A 22,639-nucleotide genomic window follows, 5' to 3' on the forward strand; every position below is an offset into this window, starting at 1 on the left:
AATTGCAAAAAGCTGATGAGAAAAGGTGAGAATTCCTGACTATACACCATCAAATGCGGGAGCGGAGTTGTTCGGCTGTGAGAAGGTGTGAATCTCCGACCATAATTGTTGAAAAATGTGTTAGAAAAGGTAAGAATGCCGGTCCATCCATCATCAAAAGCGAGAGAGGTGGTGTTCGGCTGCAAGTAGGTGTGAATGTCCAGCCATAATTACTCACAAACGGGTGAGAAAAGGTAGTATTGCCAGACCATACATGATCAAAACAGGGAAGCGGAGGTGGTTCAGCTGCAAGAAGGTGTGAATGTCCAACTAAAGTTCAAATATATTAACAAAAGCGGGAGGAGAGGTCTACGGATGAGAGTGGTTGAGAATTTCCAACCATAATCTATGAAATGCGGTGAAAAAAAGTGGGTGTGAATATCCCACCATACAAGTATGGTGGAGAGGAAGCTGTGAATGGCCGACCATAGTTTGCAAAAAACGGGTAAGAAAAGGTTCGAATGCCCGAATATATACCATCAAAAGCGGAAGCGGAGGTGTTCGGCTGCAAGAAGGTGTGAATGTCCGACCAAAGTTTGTAAAAAGCAGTTAAGAAAATGTTCGAATATCCAACCAAACATAATCAAAAGCGGGAGCAGAGCTGTTCGACTGCAAGTAGGTGTGAATGTCCTCAACGTTTTTCTTTGTTGAAATCGATCCAGACATTGATAAATATGAAGGACAAAGCAGTTTCCACTTGGTTTGAGTGAAGGAATTCATTTTATACATAAAATCCCAAATCGTGCAGAACGTATGAAAAGAAGCTTATTCTCGGATTCCTCGTCCTTCAGTGTTGCACTTTCTTCTACTGCAAAATACAATGTTTTTCTTTGTTGAAGTCGATCTAGACATTGATAAATATGAAGGACAAAGCAATTTTAACTTGGTTTGAGTGAAGGAATTCATTTTATACATAAAATCCCAAATCATGCAGAACGTATCAAAAGAAGCTTATTCTCGGATTCCTAAACCTCCAGTGTTGCAATTTACTATACTGCAAAATACAACGTTGTTCTTTGTTGAAATCGATTTAGACATTGATAAATATGAAGGACAAAGCAGTTTCCACTGCCGGTCCATCCATCATCAAAAGCGAGAGAGGTGGTGTTCGGCTGCAAGTAGGTGTGAATGTCCAGCCATAATTACTCACAAACGGGTGAGAAAAGGTAGTATTGCCAGACCATACATGATCAAAACAGGGAAGCGGAGGTGGTTCAGCTGCAAGAAGGTGTGAATGTCCAACTAAAGTTCAAATATATTAACAAAAGCGGGAGGAGAGGTCTACGGATGAGAGTGGTTGAGAATTTCCAACCATAATCTATGAAATGCGGTGAAAAAAAGTGGGTGTGAATATCCCACCATACAAGTATGGTGGAGAGGAAGCTGTGAATGGCCGACCATAGTTTGCAAAAAACGGGTAAGAAAAGGTTCGAATGCCCGAATATATACCATCAAAAGCGGAAGCGGAGGTGTTCGGCTGCAAGAAGGTGTGAATGTCCGACCAAAGTTTGTAAAAAGCAGTTAAGAAAATGTTCGAATATCCAACCAAACATAATCAAAAGCGGGAGCAGAGCTGTTCGACTGCAAGTAGGTGTGAAGGTCTTTCTTTATAAAATGAATTCCTTCACTCAAACCAAGTGGAAACTGCTTTGTCCTTCATATTTATCAATGTCTAGATCGATTTCAACAAAGAACAACGTTGTGGACATTCACACCTACTTGCAGTCGAACAGCTCTGCTCCCGCTATTGATTATGTTTGGTTGGATATTGGAACCTTTTCTTAACTGCTTTTTACAAACCATGGTCGGACTTTCACACCTTCTTGTAGCCGAACAATTCCCCCCCTTCTATTGATTGTGTACAGTCGGGTATTTTAACCTTTTCTTACCCGCTTTTTACCAACTATGGTCGGACATTCACACCGTCTTACAGCGGAACACCTCCGCTCCCTCTTTTGATGGTGTAAGTTCGGGCATTCGAACCTTTTCTTACCCGTTTTCTACAAACTATGCTCGGACATTCAAACCTTCTTGTAGCCGAAGAGATCCACTCCTGCTTTTGATGATGTATGGTTGGGCATTTGAACCTACTTGTTGCCCGCTTTTCATTAATTATGGGTGGACATTCACACCTTGTCGCAGCCAAACACCTCCGCTCCCTGTTTTAATCATGTATGGTTGGACATTTGCACCTTTTCTCACCCGCTTTTCGCAAACTATGGTCGGCCATTCACAGCTTCCTCTCCACCATACTTGTATGGTGAGATATTCACACCCACTTGCATCCGAAGTCCTCCGCCCCAACTTTTGTTTATATTTAGTCGGTCATTCGCACCTTACCCGCTTATGGCAAAACTATGGCCTTCTTGCAGCCAAACACCTCTGATCTCGCTTTTGATGATGTAAGGTTGGGCATTCAGACCTTGCTTCACCTGCTTTTCACCAAATATAGTCGGACATTCACACCTTCTTGCAGCCGAACACTTCCGCTCCACCTTTTAGTGTTCTATCACACTTTTTTTTCCCCCGCATTTTATAGATTATGGTTGGAAATTCTCAACCACTCTCATCCGAAGACCTCTCCTCCCGCTTTTGTTAATATATTTGAACTTTAGTCGGACATTCACACCTACTTGCAGCCGAACACCACCTCTCTCGCTTTTGATGATGTGTGGACCGGCATTCTTACCTTTTATAACACATTTTTCAGCAATTATGGTCGGAGATTCACACCTACTCACAGCCGAACAACTCCGCTCCCGCATTTGATGGTGTATAGTCGGGCATTCTCACCCTTTCTCATCAGCTTTTTGCAAATTATGATCTGACATTCACACCTACTTGCAGTTGAACAGCTCTGCTCCCGCTTTTGATTATGTTTGGTTGGATATTCGCACCTGTTCTTAACTGCTTTTTACAAACTTTGGTTGGACGTTCACACCTTCTTTTAGCCGAACACATCCACTCCTGCTTTTGATGATGTATGGTTGGGCATTCGCACTTTTTTTTTACCCATTTTTCAGAAATTATGGGTGGACATTCACACCTTCTTGCAGCTGAACACCTCCTCTCCCAATTATGATCATGTGCGGTTTGATTTTCGAAAATTTTCTTTCATGTTCTCCAGCAATTATTGATGGACATTCAGACCTTCTTGCAGCTGAACACCTCCACTCCCTCTTTTGATCATACATTGTCGGGCATTCGAACCTTGTCTTACCCGCTTTTTACAAACTTTAGTCGAACATTCACACCTTTTTGCAGCTGAACCACCTCCGCTCCCTGTTTTGATCATGTATTGTCTGGCAATACTACCTTTTGTTACCCATTTGTGAGTAATTATGGCTGGACATTCCCACCTTCTTGCAGCCGAACACCTCCGCTTCCGCTTTTGATGGTGTATATTCGGGCATACGAACCTTTTCTTACCCGCTTTTTAGAAACCATGGTCGGACTTTCACACCTTCTCTTTGCTGAACAACTCCGCTCCCTCTTTTGATTGTGTACAGTCGGGTATTTTAACCTTTTCTTACCCGCTTTTTACCAACTATGGTTGGACATTCACACCTTCTTACAGCGGAACACCTCCGCTCCCTCTTTTGATCGTGTATGTTCGGGCATTGGCACCTTGTCTTACCCATTTTTCAGTAATTATGGGTGGACATTCACACCTTCTTGCAGCTGAACACCTCCTCTCCTGTTTATGATCATGCGCGGTTTGATATTCGAAAATTTTCTTTCATGTTTTCTAGCAATTATCGATGGACATTCAGACCTTCTTGCTGCTGAACACCTCCGCTCCCTCTTTTGATCATACATTGTCGGGCATTCACACCTTGTCTTACCCGCTTTTTAGAAACCATGGTCGGACTTTCACACCTTTTAGTAGCCGAACAACTCCGCTTCCCTGTTTTGATCATGTATGGTCTGGCAATACTACCTTTTCTCACCCGTTTGTGAGTAATTATGGCTGGACATTCACACCTACTTGCAGCCGAACACCACCTCTCTCGCTTTTGATGATGGATGGACCGGCATTCTTACCTTTTCTAACACATTTTTCAACAATTATGGTCGGAGATTCACAGCTTCTCACAGCCGAACAACTCCGCTCCCGCATTTGATGGTGTATAGTCAGGAATTCTCACCTTTTCTCATCAGCTTTTTGCAATTTATGATCTGACATTCACACCTACTTGCAGTCGAACAGCTCTGCTCCCGCTTTTGATTATGTTTGGTTGGATATTCGAACCTTTTCTTAACTGCTTTTTACAACCTTTGGTCGGACGTTCACACCTTCTTGAAGCTGAACACCTCCGCTTCCGTTTTTGATGGTGTATATTCGGGCATACGAACCTTTTCTTACCCGCTTTTTACAAACTATGGTCGGACATTCACACCTTCTCTTAGCTGATCAACTCCGCTGCCTCTTTTGATTGTGTACAGTTGGGTATTTTAACATTTTCTTACCCGCTTTTTACCAACTATGGTCGGACATTCACACCCTCTTACAGCGGAACACCTCCGCTCCCTCTTTTGATGGTGTATGTTCGGGCATTCGAATCTTTTCTTACCCGCTTTTTACGAACTATGCTCGGACATTCAAACCTTGTAGCCGAACACATCCACTCCTGCTTTTGATGATGTATGGTTGGGCATTCGAACCTACTTGTTGCCCGCTTTTCATTAATTATGGGTGGACATTCACACCTTGTCGCAACCAAACACCTCCGCTACCTGTTTTGATCATGTATGGTTGGACATTTGCACCTTTTCTCACCCGCTTTTCGCAAACTATGGTCGGCCATTCACAGCTTCCTCTCCACCATACTTGTATGGTGAGATATTCACACCCACTTGCATCCGAAGTCCTCCGCCCCAACTTTTGTTTATATTTAGTCGGTCATTCGCACCTTACCCGCTTATGGCAAACTATGGCCTTCTTGCAGCCAAACACCTCTGATCTCGCTTTTGATGATGTAAGGTTGGGCATTCAGACCTTGCTTCACCTGCTTTTCACCAAATATAGTCGGACATTCACACCTTCTTGCAGCCGAACACTTCCGCTTCACCTTTTAGTGTTTTATCACACCTTTTTTTTCACAGCATTTCATATGTTATGATTGGAAATTCTCAACCACTCTTATCCGAAGACCTCTCCTCTCGCTTTTGTTAATCTATTTGAACTTTAGTCGGACATTCACACCTTCTTGCAGCTGAACCACCTCCGCTCCCTGTTTTGATCATGTATGATCTGGCAATACTACCTTTTCTCACCCGTTTGTGAGTAATTATGGCTGGACATTCACACCTACTTGCAGCTGAACACCACCTCTATCGCTTTTGATGATGGATGGACCGGCATTCTTACCTTTTCTAACACATTTTTCAACAATTATGGTCGGAGATTCACACCTTCTCACAGCCGAACAACTCCGCTCCCGCATTTGATGGTGTATAGTCAGGAATTCTCACCTTTTCTCATCAGCTTTTTGCAAATTATGATCTTACATTCACACCTACTTGCAGTCGAACAGCTCTGCTCCCGCTTTTGATTATGTTTGGTTGGATATTCGAACCTTTTCTTAACTGCTTTTTACAACCTTTGGTCGGACGTTCACACCTTCTTGAAGCTGAACACCTCCGCTTCCGTTTTTGATGGTGTATATTCGGGCATACGAACCTTTTCTTACCCGCTTTTTACAAACCATGGTCGGACATTCACACCTTCTCTTAGCTGAACAACTCCGCTGCCTCTTTTGATTGTGTACAGTCGGGTATTTTAACATTTTCTTACCCGCTTTTTACCAACTATGGTCGGACATTCACACCCTCTTACAGCGGAACACCTCCGCTCCCTCTTTTGATGGTGTACGTTCGGGCATTCGAACCTTTTCTTACCCGCTTTTTACAAACCATGGTCGGACATTCACACCTTCTCTTAGCTGAACAACTCCGCTGCCTCTTTTGATTGTGTACAGTCGGGTATTTTAACATTTTCTTACCCGCTTTTTACCAACTATGGTCGGACATTCACACCCTCTTACAGCGGAACACCCCCGCTCCCTCTTTTGATGGTGTACGTTCGGGCATTCGAATCTTTTCTTACCCGCTTTTTACGAACTATGCTCGGACATTCAAACCTTCTTGTAGCCGAACACATCCACTCCTGCTTTTGATGATGTATGGTTGGGCATTCGAACCTACTTGTTGCCCGCTTTTCATTAATTATGGGTGGACATTCACACCTTGTCGCAACAAAACACCTCCGCTACCTGTTTTGATCATGTATGGTTGGACATTTGCACCTTTTCTCACCCGCTTTTCGCAAACTATGGTCGGCCATTCACAGCTTCCTCTCCACCATACTTGTATGGTGAGATATTCACACCCACTTGCATCCGAAGTCCTCCGCCCCCACTTTTGTTTATATTTAGTCGGTCATTCGCACCTTACCCGCTTATGGCAAAACTATGGCCTTCTTGCAGCCAAACACCTCTGATCTCGCTTTTGATGATGTAAGGTTGGGCATTCAGACCTTGCTTCACCTGCTTTTCACCAAATATAGTCGGACATTCACACCTTCTTGCAGCCGAACACTTCCGCTCCACCTTTTAGTGTTCTATCACACTTTTTTTTCCCCCGCATTTTATAGATTATGGTTGGAAATTCTCAACCACTCTCATCCGAAGACCTCTCCTCCCGCTTTTGTTAATATATTTGAACTTTAGTCGGACATTCACACCTACTTGCAGCCGAACACCACCTCTCTCGCTTTTGATGATGTGTGGACCGGCATTCTTACCTTTTATAACACATTTTTCAGCAATTATGGTCGGAGATTCACACCTACTCACAGCCGAACAACTCCGCTCCCGCATTTGATGGTGTATAGTCGGGCATTCTCACCCTTTCTCATCAGCTTTTTGCAAATTATGATCTGACATTCACACCTACTTGCAGTTGAACAGCTCTGCTCCCGCTTTTGATTATGTTTGGTTGGATATTCGAACCTTTTCTTAACTGCGTTTTACAAACTTTGGTCGGACGTTCACACCTTCTTGCAGCCGAACACCTCCGCTTCCGCTTTTGATGGTGTATATTCGGGCATTCAAACCTTTTCTTACCCGCTTTTTACAAACCATGGTCGGACTTTCACACCTTCTTTTAGCCGAAAAACTCCTCTCCCGCTATTGATTGTGTACAGTCGGATATTTTAACCTTTTCTTACCCGCTTTTTACCATCTACGGTCAGACATTCACACCTTCTTACAGCGGAACACCTCCGCTCCCTCTTTTGATGGTGTATGTTCGGGCATTTGAACCTTTTCTTACCCGCTTTTTACAAACTATGGTCGGGCATTCAAACCTTCTTGTAGCCGAACACATCAACTCCTGCTTTTGATCATGTATGGTTGGACATTCGCACCTTTTCTCACCCGCTTTTTCTCATAGACTATTCTACCATCAACAACTTGGAAACCATAATCGCCTCTCTAGATGCAGAAAAAGCATTTGATGGAGTGAACTGGAAATTTTTATTCGCAACATTAAACAAATTCGGGTTTGTGTCACACTTCATCAACTGGATAAGGATATTATATAGCTCCCCAAATGCAAGTGTCAGGACAAATGATCAAACTTCTCCAAGCTTCAGTCTGCAGAGAGGTACAAGACAGGGTTACCAACTTTCTCCCTCACTTTTTGCTATTTTCATCAAACCTTTAGCAGCTGCTATCAGACAAGATAGAAATATTAAAGGCATCCAACCCCAAAATATTGAGCATAAAATAAGTCTTTATGCTGATGATGTATTACTTTTCCTTCAGAACTCACAGATGTCTCTCACTCACACGATCACACTCATAAATAAATTCTCTGCACTTTGTGACTACTCTATCAACTGGTCTAAGACCACAGTTCTGCCCATTAACTGTAGGGTCCAGAATATACCTGCGATCACTTTACAGTCGGGAAATATTAGATATTTAGGCATAAACATTTCCTCCAGGCTCTCAGAGCTAACAAAGCTAAATTATGTGCAATTATTAAAGAGAATAGAGGACGAGCTCTCTCGTTGGAAGTCCTTACCTATATCACTTATGGGGAGAGTTACAACCATTAAAATGATGATACTACCAAAAGTTAACTATTTGTTCTCAATGATCCCCATAAAACCATCTGCTACTTGGTTTAAGTCACTAGATTCATGCATCTCCAAATTTCTGTGGAAAAACAAACCCTTAGTTTAAAAACCCTACAGAAGACCAAGGACAGTGGTGGATTAGATTTACCTCATTTTCAGCACTAGTCCTTTGCCAATAGGTTACAATATATATCAAAATGGTTTAAACCTTGTTGTTGTCACAGTTCCCAGAGACGTTGTAATCGTTGAGGATTCTATATTCACCCCCTCATTAGAGGCACGTGTTGCAGATTGATGACACTGAATCTTCTTCTCTGTTCATTGCTGGCATCATTCCCAGCATCGTAAGTGTTCGTGGCATTGTTAGCCTCTTCTTTTGGATCTTGATATCGAGCATCCTTTTGTATTTCTGGTTTGTCAGTCCTCTCTCTTCGTTCACCGGAGTCTTCGTCTCTTTGTCCTTGAGTTTGGTGATTTTTTCTTCTTTTGATGCCTTGACACAGTGTGACAGGTGATACCACGTGGGAGATCCTTTAACTTGGACTGCTGTCCCTGTGCTGCGAAATGGCTGTGGTGCTCAAATGGTCTCTCCTTCATCATATACACAGTTATTTATACATCACCTTCCACCATGAAGCGTTGTCCCTTTTTGTTTCTCTCTTTGTTCTTAAAATGCTGTTATGCATGTCTAAACCAATCCATTAAATTAGATCATTTTGGCAGTAAAGCGATCTACAATGTGCTTGGTCGCAAAGCTGCTCATCTGTGGTAAACAGCTCTTCAGAAAGGCATTCTTCAATTGATTTCACTAATTTTATGTAATAATTTTGTGATTTCCTACAAAACTACACTTCTTCTCCCATCTGTCTGAGTATTTAATATTGTCTGGGTCCCGTTAAAACATGTATTTTTCCCATCTAATTCCTTGTTTGCTTTAAAACAAGTATTCCCCATTTTCTATCCCTTCAGTAACCAACCAGTTTGTATGGAGTACACTGGAGCAACTTGACTGATCAGTAAAACACTGCTTTTGTTGTCACCGCAAGGCTTCCCCCGTCGGTTGTTTCACTGAGACACTACTGAGTAACTACAACTCAACACAGTTTATACACATAACATTCATATACATACTAACAAACAAACAAACAATTATTTATCGCAATTTTCTCATCTCTGTTTGAACGTACACCCAGGTAAATATTCCTTTAGTCTTGTCATACCGACTATGGACCCATTCATTGTTTAACTTCACTGTTTTGCAAATCCTAATTGAATATTACACATTGACATTGAACTTTACTGGATAAGCAGGTCTTCGTTGCATTCAGCAGCCTATATGTGAGCATCTATGTGTAAGCTGTTCTTCTTTGCATTTATCAGCAGCAAGCAATTCTTCATTGCACATGCATATGAAAATAGTACAACAATTCCAATGCGTTAGCGAAACCTTCTATATCAGGAGTGTCCATCATGATGCTGGGAATAGAACCTCTTTCCCAGAATAGTTCATTACTCAACTCATCATAACTCCGCAATGAGCACATTTCAAAGTATCATTCCTCTACATGTATTCAAAAATCTATGTGTAAATGTTTAATATTTCTTATATTTGTTGATGTCATTCTGTGTGCATGTGGCCTAAACCCAATCTCTGTGTGGCAATTTTAATTTAAACAAGTTGAACTCTGCCTCTGATCATTTAAAAAAGGTGTGTACCAATATCAACCTTTCTCAGGTAATTACTGATCCTACAAAACCAATCTTAAGAGATCCTTCAAGGTTGTCCCTGATTGGCTCAATCTTAACAAATCAAAGGTAGAAAATCTGCAGTATCTGAACTTGGTGTTAGTTATCACTGCTCAATAGCCTGTATCAGAATTGCAAAAATGAAAACATTAGGTCCACGCTTGGTATCCAGATCCTGAAACATCTCCATGAGCAGGATTTTTTTTTAACTGATCTGTTGAATAGTTATACTCATGACACTGTTAAAATCCCAGATGAAGATCTAGCACTTGACCATTTTTGTAAATCTTCTAATTCCATAGTTGATAAACACGCCCCTTTTAAAAAGTATAGAACTTAGAACAGGTCTAGTCCCTGGCTTTCGTCAGAACTGTCTTCTTTACTTAAAAAATAAATAAACCTTGGATGCTAGCTGGGCATATGAGGGACCCGGGTCATTGCCTTGCTTTTAGGAAGCTTAGAAATAAAGGTACAGCAGAAATAAGAAAGGCCAAGTCTGATCATTATCTAAATTTTATTCCCAGAGCTTACTCAGATTTCAGAAAAGTCTGTCCTACTGCTCCTGTTTTTAATTAGACTTCTATGCCTTCGCAGTCGCAGCTTTGTCACTCCTTTTAAGCTTATTGTATGTTCTAAATGTTGTTTTAATCGTGTCTTCAAAAGTTTTTTGTTTTTTTTTGTCTCAGCTATTGTATATGAGATTATTTTCTCCATTTATCTCCAAGTTTAAATAAATGTTATTACTAGTGTGGCACTTTCTATGTCAAGGGGACAGTGGTGGTACTCTGTATGGTTATTTTAGTCACACCCTATGTTCTCATGTTAGCCGTTGTTTTCTTCACTGAGGTTGAGATGAACCCCCTCCTGTTGAGAGAATTCCCCTTTGTAGTCAGACTTTTGCCTCAGAAAACAGTGGTGGGTAAATAATCTTTCCCTACTTCTGAAGGTCGTGGTACAATGTGATAAGTGAATCCAAGAAGTCCTTCAGCTGCTGTGGGTGATGTAAGTAGTACCTGAAATGGACCTTCCCCCCATTGGGCTGGACCAGTTCTTTTTCTTTATCACTTTGATGATGATCCAGTCCCCGGGTTTTACTGTCTTCAGAGATTCCTTCACCGGTTCACCTGGAACAGACTAAACAGAAGAGATCTCTCTACTTGTTAATATTTGTATACTGCTAAGGTTTCTTCTCTTTTTCTTTTTTTCTTCATCATGTCAGTTGATGACTGTGTTTTGACTGTGGGAGTACAAATGGTCTTCCATACCTTTTCTCAAATGGAGTTCATCTTGTGCTAGTTGGAGGATGCATTTTTAGGATGGTAAACAGTAAACCCAATATTTCCCATTTCTTCCATGATTTTTTTCAGTCTTGACTTAATTATTCCATTGTGTCTCTCCACGAAACCTGCTGATTGTGGATGATATGCACAGTCGTTTCTAAGGTCTATTTTAAGTTCTTTGCCATCAGTGAGATGACGTTGTTTACACAGTGTGTCAAATTATCACTGAAGATCTTTTCAGGAATTTCAAATCTAGAAATGATTTATTTTACCCGTGCTTTTGCTACTGAGAGTGCATCGGCTTGTGCACATGGAAATATTTCAGTCCATTTGGTAAAAACCTCTGTTGTCACTGAGCAGAATCGTTTCCCTTAACATTAATTTAGTTCAATGAAATCTACACAATAATGAAATAATGAAATCCAAACAAATATGTTGAAAAAGATACACTGGCTTAGGGAATTATCTTCGTTTTGGTCTTAGATTGCCCTGTTGATTGTATTTTGCACATATTTGACCTGCTAGACAAAACTTTATTCATTTACTTATTCTAAAAATAAATTATTTTAGACCTGGAACGATCCATCTTTTATTTTTTATGGAACTCCAAATGGGAAAGGTTGAGGAGGGAAGTACTGAAGAAGCCAAAAGTGAAGGGAGGGAAAGCAGTACCAGATCTGTATTTGTTTTTAGGAAGTCTCTTTACCTCTGTCCAATTAAAGTGTGCAATTAACCCATCCAAAAACCCAGCGGCAGCTGCAATGGCAAGATTATGGATGGGGGCCTACATGAGAAGATTACGACTTTTACCATCAGACCTGAAAGTACCTGTGTCTTTTAATCTAACAAAAAGTTATGCTTTTATAAAGACAATTTTAAACCATTTTAATTTAGAACAAGAAGATGTACAAGTTTTAACGTGCCATCGATCTTTGCTCTCTGTTGTGCAGGAGCAGGCCCCAGTGAGTCCAGTGCTTGGGCTCACTCTTGGCGAGCCCTCAACAGTTTGGCGCAGTGTGAACCTTTCAGCTCTTCTGAACAGACTTTGGGATTTGTCATGGATGGTGGCTCACGAGATTCTCCCAGTCAGGTCATGCACTCCAGGGGTATGTCGGCGACGGCCACCTGCCCCCGTCCAGGTTGTGGCGCGCCTGAGACGGTGAGGCATTTCTTCTGGGAGTGCAGTGCTGCTGTGGACTTGTGGGCAACAGCCGACTCCTTAAATTTCCCGTACTTACCAGCAAGAGAGGTCCTGTCAGCACAACTGGTGCTTTATGGGGTGAGTCAAAATCAGAACCTCAGGAAAGAGGAATTTGTCAAAAGGTGGCTCACCCTGGCCGCCATCAAAGACGCCATATGGACCTCAAGAAACTTGCTGGTAAGAAGGCACAAGCAGATTCCCCCCGTGGCTGTGATCCAGATGGCAGTAGCAACAGCCCAAGAGGCTGCAGGCCAAGGACGCAGCCACAAAGAAGCATCGCCTCTGTGCTCACTCGGACGAGGGAGCCGGAGTCACACGAAAAAAAGGTCCAAGCAATAGCAGAAGGCAGAGAAGCAATAACTGTCCACTGGTTCACGTCCGAGGGCCCTTCCTGGCACAATGCGCACTTGTAGCATTGTTCTTTTTATGGCCATAGGTGGCCAGAGTGTCACTTTGCACCTCCGCCCACCCGCTGCACTGAGCACTCTTCAGCCCTTAAATGGCATAACTTTGCACTCCCGCACGCTCCAGCGAGCACCATTCAAGCAACATCGGCACAGTCGCAACAAGTAAGGCAACTCTACTCAGAGAAGTCACTCTGCACAGTAACAAGATTTCTTTTTCACAGACAGAAAGGGCTTCACCCGCAAAGGTAAAGCCTGCCAAAATTAGAAACAACTCATTAGTGCTGCTCTCCACGGAAGTGTTTAGTAAAAGGCGAAAGACTTGTACGTTATGAAGAGAAACCAGAGTACGATTATCCATCACTGCGGGAGCAGGGCATCAGGCTAGTTGGCATAGCCACCTTCCCCATGGTAGGCTTTGCTTGGTTGAGATGCTTGCTCCCCCCCCTTTCTCCTCAGCTGACCAAGTAGGAACAATCGGGCCCTATTCGATGGCTGCCTTGTCTTTTACTCTGTGCAAAAGACAAGGCAGCCACAAACACCACGGGAACACCGTATTGAGGCTTTGTTCTGACCGCTCATTCGGTGTCGCGTTTCTTTCAAGCAATTCTCCCGGTTAGCCCGCAATTGGCTCGCTCCCAGATTCGTGTTAAAGTCCACTTCGCATTCACTCTCTTTTCTCAGCAGATTAAAAGAAAGTTTCATCTTGGGCTCCCTGAAACTTCCATCCTGCACCGCTGTTTGCTTTTGCACAAGAGCAGAGAAGAGCGCACCGTTCCCAGTGGCACTGCAGTACCGGGTCGATGCTTGGAGTGAACGGAGCAAGCTCCTTTTTCAACTCCTATTGCTAAAAATCCATTTAATATGTAGTCCTCGTATAGAGGACATATCAGATATTAAACTGAGTCTTTATGGTGTTATTTCACCCATTAACACTTAAGGTACCTCATACAGTGGCTGTGATATGGTTACTTAACAAAATATCTTTACCAGACATCTCTCCTACATAACTGTTCTTCTTTCACAGCCACACCTTGTTGTCGAGAGATGTGCTACACTTAATCCATCCACACTGCTACCTACCCCACAGATGGAAAGCCTCATGATTGCATGTCAGAAATACCCATCAGTGTTTTACCCAGGCCAGACTTAACTGATACAACGTTGTACTTTGTAGAATGAGAAAAAACTTCTTCAGCAATAAGCATCTCTCGACATATGACGAAATACAGATTTTGCTATAAAATTAATTCCTTCTATCAGCCTGACTTAAAACCGTTTGTCCTCCTTATTTATCCACTTCAAATCGAGTTTGAACAATTAAAAAAATTTTGTAGTTTTAGAAAGAACAACTTAATCTTCAGCAATCAGTATAAAAAGAAGGTAAGATAAGGTGCAAATGCCAACCATACATCACTAAAAGGTGGAGCGGAAGTATTCGGCTGCAAGTAGGTGTGAATGTCCGACCATAATTTGTAAAAAGCTGATGAGAAAGGGTGAGAATGCCCGACTATACACCATGAAATGCGGAAGCGGAGGTGTTCGGCTGCAAGAAGGTGTGAACGCCCGACCAAAGTTTCTAAAAAGCAGTTAAGAAAAGGTTTGAATATCCATCCAAACATAATCATAAGCGGGAGCAGAGCTGTTCGACTGTAAGTAGGTGTGAATGTCAGATCATAATTTGCAAAAAGCTGATGAGAAAGGGTGAGAATGCCCGACTATACATCATCAAATGCGGGAGCGGAGTTGTTCGGCTGTGAGTAGGTGTGAATCTCCGACCATAATTGCTGAAAAATGTATTATAAAAGGTAAGAATGCCGGTCGATACATCATCAAAAGCGGGAGAGGTGGTGTTCGGCTGCAAGTAGGTGGGAATGTCCAGCCATAATTACTCACAAACGGGTGAGAAAAGGTAGTATTGCCAGACCATACATGATCAAAACAGGGAAGAGGAGGTGGTTCAGCTGCAAGAAGGTGTGAATGTCCAACTAAAGTTCAAATATATTAACAAAAGCGGGAGGAGAGGTCTACGGATGAGAGTGGTTGAGAATTTCCAACCATAATCTATGAAATGCGGTGAAAAAAAGTGGGTGTGAATATCCCACCATACAAGTATGGTGGAGAGGAAGCTGTGAATGGCCGACCATAGTTTGCAAAAAACGGGTAAGAAAAGGTTCGAATGCCCGAATATATACCATCAAAAGCGGAAGCGGAGGTGTTCGGCTGCAAGAAGGTGTGAATGTCCGACCAAAGTTTGTAAAAAGCAGTTAAGAAAAGGTTCGAATATCCAACCAAACATAATCAAAAGCGGGAGCAGAGCTGTTCAACTGCAAGTAGGTGTGAATGTCCTCAACGTTTTTCTTTGTTGAAATCGATCTAGACATTGATAAATATGAAGGACAAAGCAGTTTCCACTTGGTTTGAGTGAAGGAATTCATTTTATACATAAAATCCCAAATCGTGCAGAACGTATGAAAAGAAGCTTATTCTCGGATTCCTCGTCCTTCAGTGTTGCACTTTCTTCTACTGCAAAATACAATGTTTTTCTTTGTTGAAGTCGATCTAGACATTGATAAATATGAAGGACAAAGCAATTTTAACTTGGTTAATCTCATTTGTCAAAAGGTGGCTCACCCTGGCCGCCATCAAAGACGCCATATGGACCTCAAGAAACTTGCTGGTAAGAAGGCACAAGCAGATTCCCCCCGTGGCTGTGATCCAGATGGCAGTAGCAACAGCCCAAGAGGCTGCAGGCCAAGGACGCAGCCACAAAGAAGCATCGCCTCTGTGCTCACTCGGACGAAGGAGCCGGAGTCACACGAAAAAAAGGTCCAAGCAATAGCAGAAGGCAGAGAAGCAATAACTGTCCACTGGTTCACGTCCGAGGGCCCTTCCTGGCACAATGCGCACTTGTAGCGGTGTTCTTTTTATGGCCATAGGTGGCCAGAGTGTCACTTTGCACCTCCGCCCACCCGCTGCACTGAGCACTCTTCAGCCCTTAAATAGCATAACTTTGCACTCCCGCACGCTCCAGCGAGCACCAATCAAGCAACATCGGCACAGTCGCAACAAGTAAGGCAACTCTACTCAGAGAAGTCACTCTGCACAGTAACAAGATTTCTTTTTCACAGACAGAAAGGGCTTCACCCGCAAAGGTAAAGCCTGCCAAAATTAGAAACAACTCATTAGTGCTGCTCTCCACGGAAATGTTTAGTAAAAGGCGAAAGACTTGTACGTTATGAAGAGAAACCAGAGTACGATTATCCATCACTGCGGGAGCAGGGCATCAGGCTAGTTGGCATAGCCACCTTCCCCATGGTGAGCTTTGCTTGGTTGAGACGCTTGCTCCCCCCCCTTGCTCCTCGGCTGACCAAGTAGGAACAATCGGGCCCTATTCGATGGCTGCCTTGTCTTTTACTCTGTGCAAAAGACAAGGCAGCCACAAACACCACGGGAACACCGTATTGAGGCTTTGTTCTGACCGCTCATTCGGTGTCGCGTTTCTTTCAAGCAATTCTCCCGGTTAGCCCGCAATCGGCTCGCTCCCAGAGTCGTGTTAAAGTCCACTTCGCATTCACTCTCTTTTCTCAGCAGATTAAAAGAAAGTTTCATCTTGGGCTCCCTGAAACTTCCATCCTGCACCGCTGTTTGCTTTTGCACAAGAGCAGAGAAGAGCGCACCGTTCCCAGTGGCACTGCAGTACCGGGTCGATGCTTGGAGTGAACGGAGCAAGCTCCTTTTTCAACTCCTATTGCTAAAAATCCATTTAATATGTAGTCCTCGTATAGAGGACATATCAGATATTAAACTGAGTCTTTATGGTGTTATTTCACCCATTAACACTTAAGGTACCTCATACAGTGGCTGTGATATGGTTACTTAACAAAATATCTTTACCAGACATCTCTCCTACATAACTGTTCTTCTTTCACAGCCACACCTTGTTGTCGAGAGATGTGCTACACTTAATCCATCCACACTGCTACCTACCCCACAGATGGAAAGCCTCATGATTGCATGTCAGAAATACCCATCAGTGTTTTACCCAGGCCAGACTTAACTGATACAACGTTGTACTTTGTAGAATGAGAAAAAACTTCTTCAGCAATAAGCATCTCTCGACATATGACGAAATACAGATTTTGCTATAAAATTAATTCCTTCTATCAGCCTGACTTAAAACCGTTTGTCCTCCTTATTTATCCACTTCAAATCGAGTTTGAACAATTAAAAAAATTTTGTAGTTTTAGAAAGAACAACTTAATCTTCAGCAATCAGTATAAAAAGAAGGTAAGATAAGGTGCAAATGCCAACCATACATCACTAAAAGGTGGAGCGGAAGTATTCGGCTGCAAGTAGGTGTGAATGTCCGACCATAATTTGTAAAAAGCTGATGAGAAAGGGTGAGAATGCCCGACTATACACCATGAAATGCGGAAGCGGAGGTGTTCGGCTGCAAGAAGGTGTGAACGCCCGACCAAAGTTTCTAAAAAGCAGTTAAGAAAAGGTTTGAATATCCATCCAAACATAATCATAAGCGGGAGCAGAGCTGTTCGACTGTAAGTAGGTGTGAATGTCAGATCATAATTTGCAAAAAGCTGATGAGAAAGGGTGAGAATGCCCGACTATACATCATCAAATGCGGGAGCGGAGTTGTTCGGCTGTGAGTAGGTGTGAATCTCCGACCATAATTGCTGAAAAATGTATTATAAAAGGTAAGAATGCCGGTCGATACATCATCAAAAGCGGGAGAGGTGGTGTTCGGCTGCAAGTAGGTGGGAATGTCCAGCCATAATTACTCACAAACGGGTGAGAAAAGGTAGTATTGCCAGACCATACATGATCAAAACAGGGAAGAGGAGGTGGTTCAGCTGCAAGAAGGTGTGAATGTCCAACTAAAGTTCAAATATATTAACAAAAGCGGGAGGAGAGGTCTACGGATGAGAGTGGTTGAGAATTTCCAACCATAATCTATGAAATGCGGTGAAAAAAAGTGGGTGTGAATATCCCACCATACAAGTATGGTGGAGAGGAAGCTGTGAATGGCCGACCATAGTTTGCAAAAAACGGGTAAGAAAAGGTTCGAATGCCCGAATATATACCATCAAAAGCGGAAGCGGAGGTGTTCGGCTGCAAGAAGGTGTGAATGTCCGACCAAAGTTTGTAAAAAGCAGTTAAGAAAAGGTTCGAATATCCAACCAAACATAATCAAAAGCGGGAGCAGAGCTGTTCGACTGCAAGTAGGTGTGAATGTCCTCAACGTTTTTCTTTGTTGAAATCGATCTAGACATTGATAAATATGAAGGACAAAGCAGTTTCCACTTGGTTTGAGTGAAGGAATTCATTTTATACATAAAATCCCAAATCGTGCAGAACGTATGAAAAGAAGCTTATTCTCGGATTCCTCGTCCTTCAGTGTTGCACTTTCTTCTACTGCAAAATACAATGTTTTTCTTTGTTGAAGTCGATCTAGACATTGATAAATATGAAGGACAAAGCAATTTTAACTTGGTTAATCTCATTTGTCAAAAGGTGGCTCACCCTGGCCGCCATCAAAGACGCCATATGGACCTCAAGAAACTTGCTGGTAAGAAGGCACAAGCAGATTCCCCCCGTGGCTGTGATCCAGATGGCAGTAGCAACAGCCCAAGAGGCTGCAGGCCAAGGACGCAGCCACAAAGAAGCATCGCCTCTGTGCTCACTCGGACGAAGGAGCCGGAGTCACACGAAAAAAAGGTCCAAGCAATAGCAGAAGGCAGAGAAGCAATAACTGTCCACTGGTTCACGTCCGAGGGCCCTTCCTGGCACAATGCGCACTTGTAGCGGTGTTCTTTTTATGGCCATAGGTGGCCAGAGTGTCACTTTGCACCTCCGCCCACCCGCTGCACTGAGCACTCTTCAGCCCTTAAATAGCATAACTTTGCACTCCCGCACGCTCCAGCGAGCACCAATCAAGCAACATCGGCACAGTCGCAACAAGTAAGGCAACTCTACTCAGAGAAGTCACTCTGCACAGTAACAAGATTTCTTTTTCACAGACAGAAAGGGCTTCACCCGCAAAGGTAAAGCCTGCCAAAATTAGAAACAACTCATTAGTGCTGCTCTCCACGGAAATGTTTAGTAAAAGGCGAAAGACTTGTACGTTATGAAGAGAAACCAGAGTACGATTATCCATCACTGCGGGAGCAGGGCATCAGGCTAGTTGGCATAGCCACCTTCCCCATGGTGAGCTTTGCTTGGTTGAGACGCTTGCTCCCCCCCCTTGCTCCTCGGCTGACCAAGTAGGAACAATCGGGCCCTATTCGATGGCTGCCTTGTCTTTTACTCTGTGCAAAAGACAAGGCAGCCACAAACACCACGGGAACACCGTATTGAGGCTTTGTTCTGACCGCTCATTCGGTGTCGCGTTTCTTTCAAGCAATTCTCCCGGTTAGCCCGCAATCGGCTCGCTCCCAGAGTCGTGTTAAAGTCCACTTCGCATTCACTCTCTTTTCTCAGCAGATTAAAAGAAAGTTTCATCTTGGGCTCCCTGAAACTTCCATCCTGCACCGCTGTTTGCTTTTGCACAAGAGCAGAGAAGAGCGCACCGTTCCCAGTGGCACTGCAGTACCGGGTCGATGCTTGGAGTGAACGGAGCAAGCTCCTTTTTCAACTCCTATTGCTAAAAATCCATTTAATATGTAGTCCTCGTATAGAGGACATATCAGATATTAAACTGAGTCTTTATGGTGTTATTTCACCCATTAACACTTAAGGTACCTCATACAGTGGCTGTGATATGGTTACTTAACAAAATATCTTTACCAGACATCTCTCCTACATAACTGTTCTTCTTTCACAGCCACACCTTGTTGTCGAGAGATGTGCTACACTTAATCCATCCACACTGCTACCTACCCCACAGATGGAAAGCCTCATGATTGCATGTCAGAAATACCCATCAGTGTTTTACCCAGGCCAGACTTAACTGATACAACGTTGTACTTTGTAGAATGAGAAAAAACTTCTTCAGCAATAAGCATCTCTCGACATATGACGAAATACAGATTTTGCTATAAAATTAATTCCTTCTATCAGCCTGACTTAAAACCGTTTGTCCTCCTTATTTATCCACTTCAAATCGAGTTTGAACAATTAAAAAAATTTTGTAGTTTTAGAAAGAACAACTTAATCTTCAGCAATCAGTATAAAAAGAAGGTAAGAAAAGGTGCAAATGCCAACCATACATCACTAAAAGGTGGAGCGGAAGTATTCGGCTGCAAGTAGGTGTGAATGTCCGACCATAATTTGTAAAAAGCTGATGAGAAAGGGTGAGAATGCCCGACTATACACCATGAAATGCGGAAGCGGAGGTGTTCGGCTGCAAGAAGGTGTGAACGCCCAACCAAAGTTTCTAAAAAGCAGTTAAGAAAAGGTTTGAATATCCATCCAAACATAATCATAAGCGGGAGCAGAGCTGTTCAACTGTAAGTAGGTGTGAATGTCAGATCATAATTTGCAAAAAGCTGATGAGAAAGGGTGAGAATGCCTGACTATACATCATCAAATGCGGGAGCGGAGTTGTTCGGCTGTGAGTAGGTGTGAATCTCCGACCATAATTGCTGAAAAATGTATTATAAAAGGTAAGAATGCCGGTCGATACATCATCAAAAGCGGGAGAGGTGGTGTTCGGCTGCAAGTAGGTGGGAATGTCCAGCCATAATTACTCACAAATGGGTAAGAAAAGGTAGTATTGCCAGACCATACATGATCAAAACAGGGAGCGGAGGTGGTTCAGCTGCAAAAAGGTGTGAATGTTCGACTAAAGTTTGTAAAAAGCGGGTAAGATAAGGTGCGAATGCCCGACAATGTATGATCAAAAGAGGGAGTGGAGGTGTTCAGCTGCAAGAAGGTCTGAATGTCCTTCAATAATTGCTAGAGAAAATTAAAGAAATTTTTCGAAAATCAAACCGCACATGATCATAAGCAGGAGTGGAGGTGTTCAGCTGCAAGAAGGTTTGAATGTCCGAGCATAGTTTGTAAAAAGCGGGTAAGAAAAGGTGCCAATGCCCGAACATACACCATCAAAAGAGGGAGCGGAGGTGTTCCGCTGTAAGAAGGTGTGAATGTCCGACCATAGTTGGTAAAAAGCGGGTAAGAAAAGGTTAAAATACCCGACTGTACACAATTAAAAGAGGGAGCGGAGTTGTTCAGCTAAGAGAAGGTGTGAAAGTCCGACCATGGTTTGTAAAAAGCGGGTAAGAAAACGTTCGTATGCCCGAATATACACCATCAAAAGCGGAAGCGGAGGTGTTCGGCTGCAAGAAGGTGTGAACGTCCGACCAAAGGTTGTAAAAAGCAGTTAAGAAAAGGTTCGAATATCCAACCAAACATAATCAAAAGCGGGAGCAGAGCTGTTCGACTGCAAGTAGGTGTGAATGTCAGATCATAAATTGCAAAAAGCTGATGAGAAAAGGTGAGAATTCCTGACTATACACCATCAAATGCGGGAGCGGAGTTGTTCGGCTGTGAGAAGGTGTGAATCTCCGACCATAATTGTTGAAAAATGTGTTAGAAAAGGTAAGAATGCCGGTCCATCCATCATCAAAAGCGAGAGAGGTGGTGTTCGGCTGCAAGTAGGTGTGAATGTCCAGCCATAATTACTCACAAACGGGTGAGAAAAGGTAGTATTGCCAGACCATACATGATCAAAACAGGGAAGCGGAGGTGGTTCAGCTGCAAGAAGGTGTGAATGTCCAACTAAAGTTCAAATATATTAACAAAAGCGGGAGGAGAGGTCTACGGATGAGAGTGGTTGAGAATTTCCAACCATAATCTATGAAATGCGGTGAAAAAAAGTGGGTGTGAATATCCCACCATACAAGTATGGTGGAGAGGAAGCTGTGAATGGCCGACCATAGTTTGCAAAAAACGGGTAAGAAAAGGTTCGAATGCCCGAATATATACCATCAAAAGCGGAAGCGGAGGTGTTCGGCTGCAAGAAGGTGTGAATGTCCGACCAAAGTTTGTAAAAAGCAGTTAAGAAAATGTTCGAATATCCAACCAAACATAATCAAAAGCGGGAGCAGAGCTGTTCGACTGCAAGTAGGTGTGAATGTCCTCAACGTTTTTCTTTGTTGAAATCGATCCAGACATTGATAAATATGAAGGACAAAGCAGTTTCCACTTGGTTTGAGTGAAGGAATTCATTTTATACATAAAATCCCAAATCGTGCAGAACGTATGAAAAGAAGCTTATTCTCGGATTCCTCGTCCTTCAGTGTTGCACTTTCTTCTACTGCAAAATACAATGTTTTTCTTTGTTGAAGTCGATCTAGACATTGATAAATATGAAGGACAAAGCAATTTTAACTTGGTTTGAGTGAAGGAATTCATTTTATACATAAAATCCCAAATCATGCAGAACGTATCAAAAGAAGCTTATTCTCGGATTCCTAAACCTCCAGTGTTGCAATTTACTATACTGCAAAATACAATGTTGTTCTTTGTTGAAATCGATTTAGACATTGATAAATATGAAGGACAAAGCAGTTTCCACTTGGTTTGAGTGAAGGAATTCATTTTATACATAAAATCCCAAATCATGCAGAACGTCTGAAAAGAAGCTTATTCTCGGATTCCTGATTCTTCAGTGTTGCTCTTTCTTCTATTGCAAAATCCAATGTTCTTCTTTGTTGAAGTCGATCTAGACATTGATAAATATGAAGTTAAAAGCAATTTTAACATAGTTTTAGTGAAGGAATTCATTTTATAGTAAAACCCGAAATCGTGCAGAACTCATGAAAATAAGCTTATTCTCGGATTCCTGCACCTTTTGATTTGT

The 22,639-nt window shown here is 42.6% G+C and overlaps 6 non-coding genes across 6 annotated transcripts; all 6 read right to left on the bottom strand.

Annotated features, from left to right (window-relative positions):
* Positions 1-13,054: 13,054 nt before the first annotated feature.
* On the bottom strand, positions 13,055-13,167 carry LOC140302603 (U5 spliceosomal RNA). The gene has a single exon (XR_011915057.1). It is a non-coding gene; the product is annotated as a U5 spliceosomal RNA (small nuclear RNA).
* Positions 13,168-13,578: 411 nt separating this feature from the next.
* Positions 13,579-13,761, bottom strand: LOC140302710 (U2 spliceosomal RNA). Its single transcript, XR_011915153.1, has one exon. It is a non-coding gene; the product is annotated as a U2 spliceosomal RNA (small nuclear RNA).
* A 2,200-nt stretch (positions 13,762-15,961) lies between these two features.
* On the bottom strand, positions 15,962-16,074 carry LOC140302639 (U5 spliceosomal RNA). Its single transcript, XR_011915091.1, has one exon. It is a non-coding gene; the product is annotated as a U5 spliceosomal RNA (small nuclear RNA).
* Positions 16,075-16,485: 411 nt separating this feature from the next.
* LOC140302711 (U2 spliceosomal RNA) lies at positions 16,486-16,668 on the bottom strand. The gene has a single exon (XR_011915154.1). It is a non-coding gene; the product is annotated as a U2 spliceosomal RNA (small nuclear RNA).
* Positions 16,669-18,868: 2,200 nt separating this feature from the next.
* On the bottom strand, positions 18,869-18,981 carry LOC140302640 (U5 spliceosomal RNA). The gene has a single exon (XR_011915092.1). It is a non-coding gene; the product is annotated as a U5 spliceosomal RNA (small nuclear RNA).
* A 411-nt stretch (positions 18,982-19,392) lies between these two features.
* LOC140302712 (U2 spliceosomal RNA) lies at positions 19,393-19,575 on the bottom strand. Its single transcript, XR_011915155.1, has one exon. It is a non-coding gene; the product is annotated as a U2 spliceosomal RNA (small nuclear RNA).
* Positions 19,576-22,639: the final 3,064 nt, after the last annotated feature.

The sequence above is a fragment of the Leuresthes tenuis genome, unplaced genomic scaffold, assembly GCF_036924035.1.
Source record: "Leuresthes tenuis unplaced genomic scaffold, fLeuTen1.0.hap1 SCAF_2, whole genome shotgun sequence".
Lineage (NCBI taxonomy): Eukaryota > Metazoa > Chordata > Actinopteri > Atheriniformes > Atherinopsidae > Leuresthes > Leuresthes tenuis.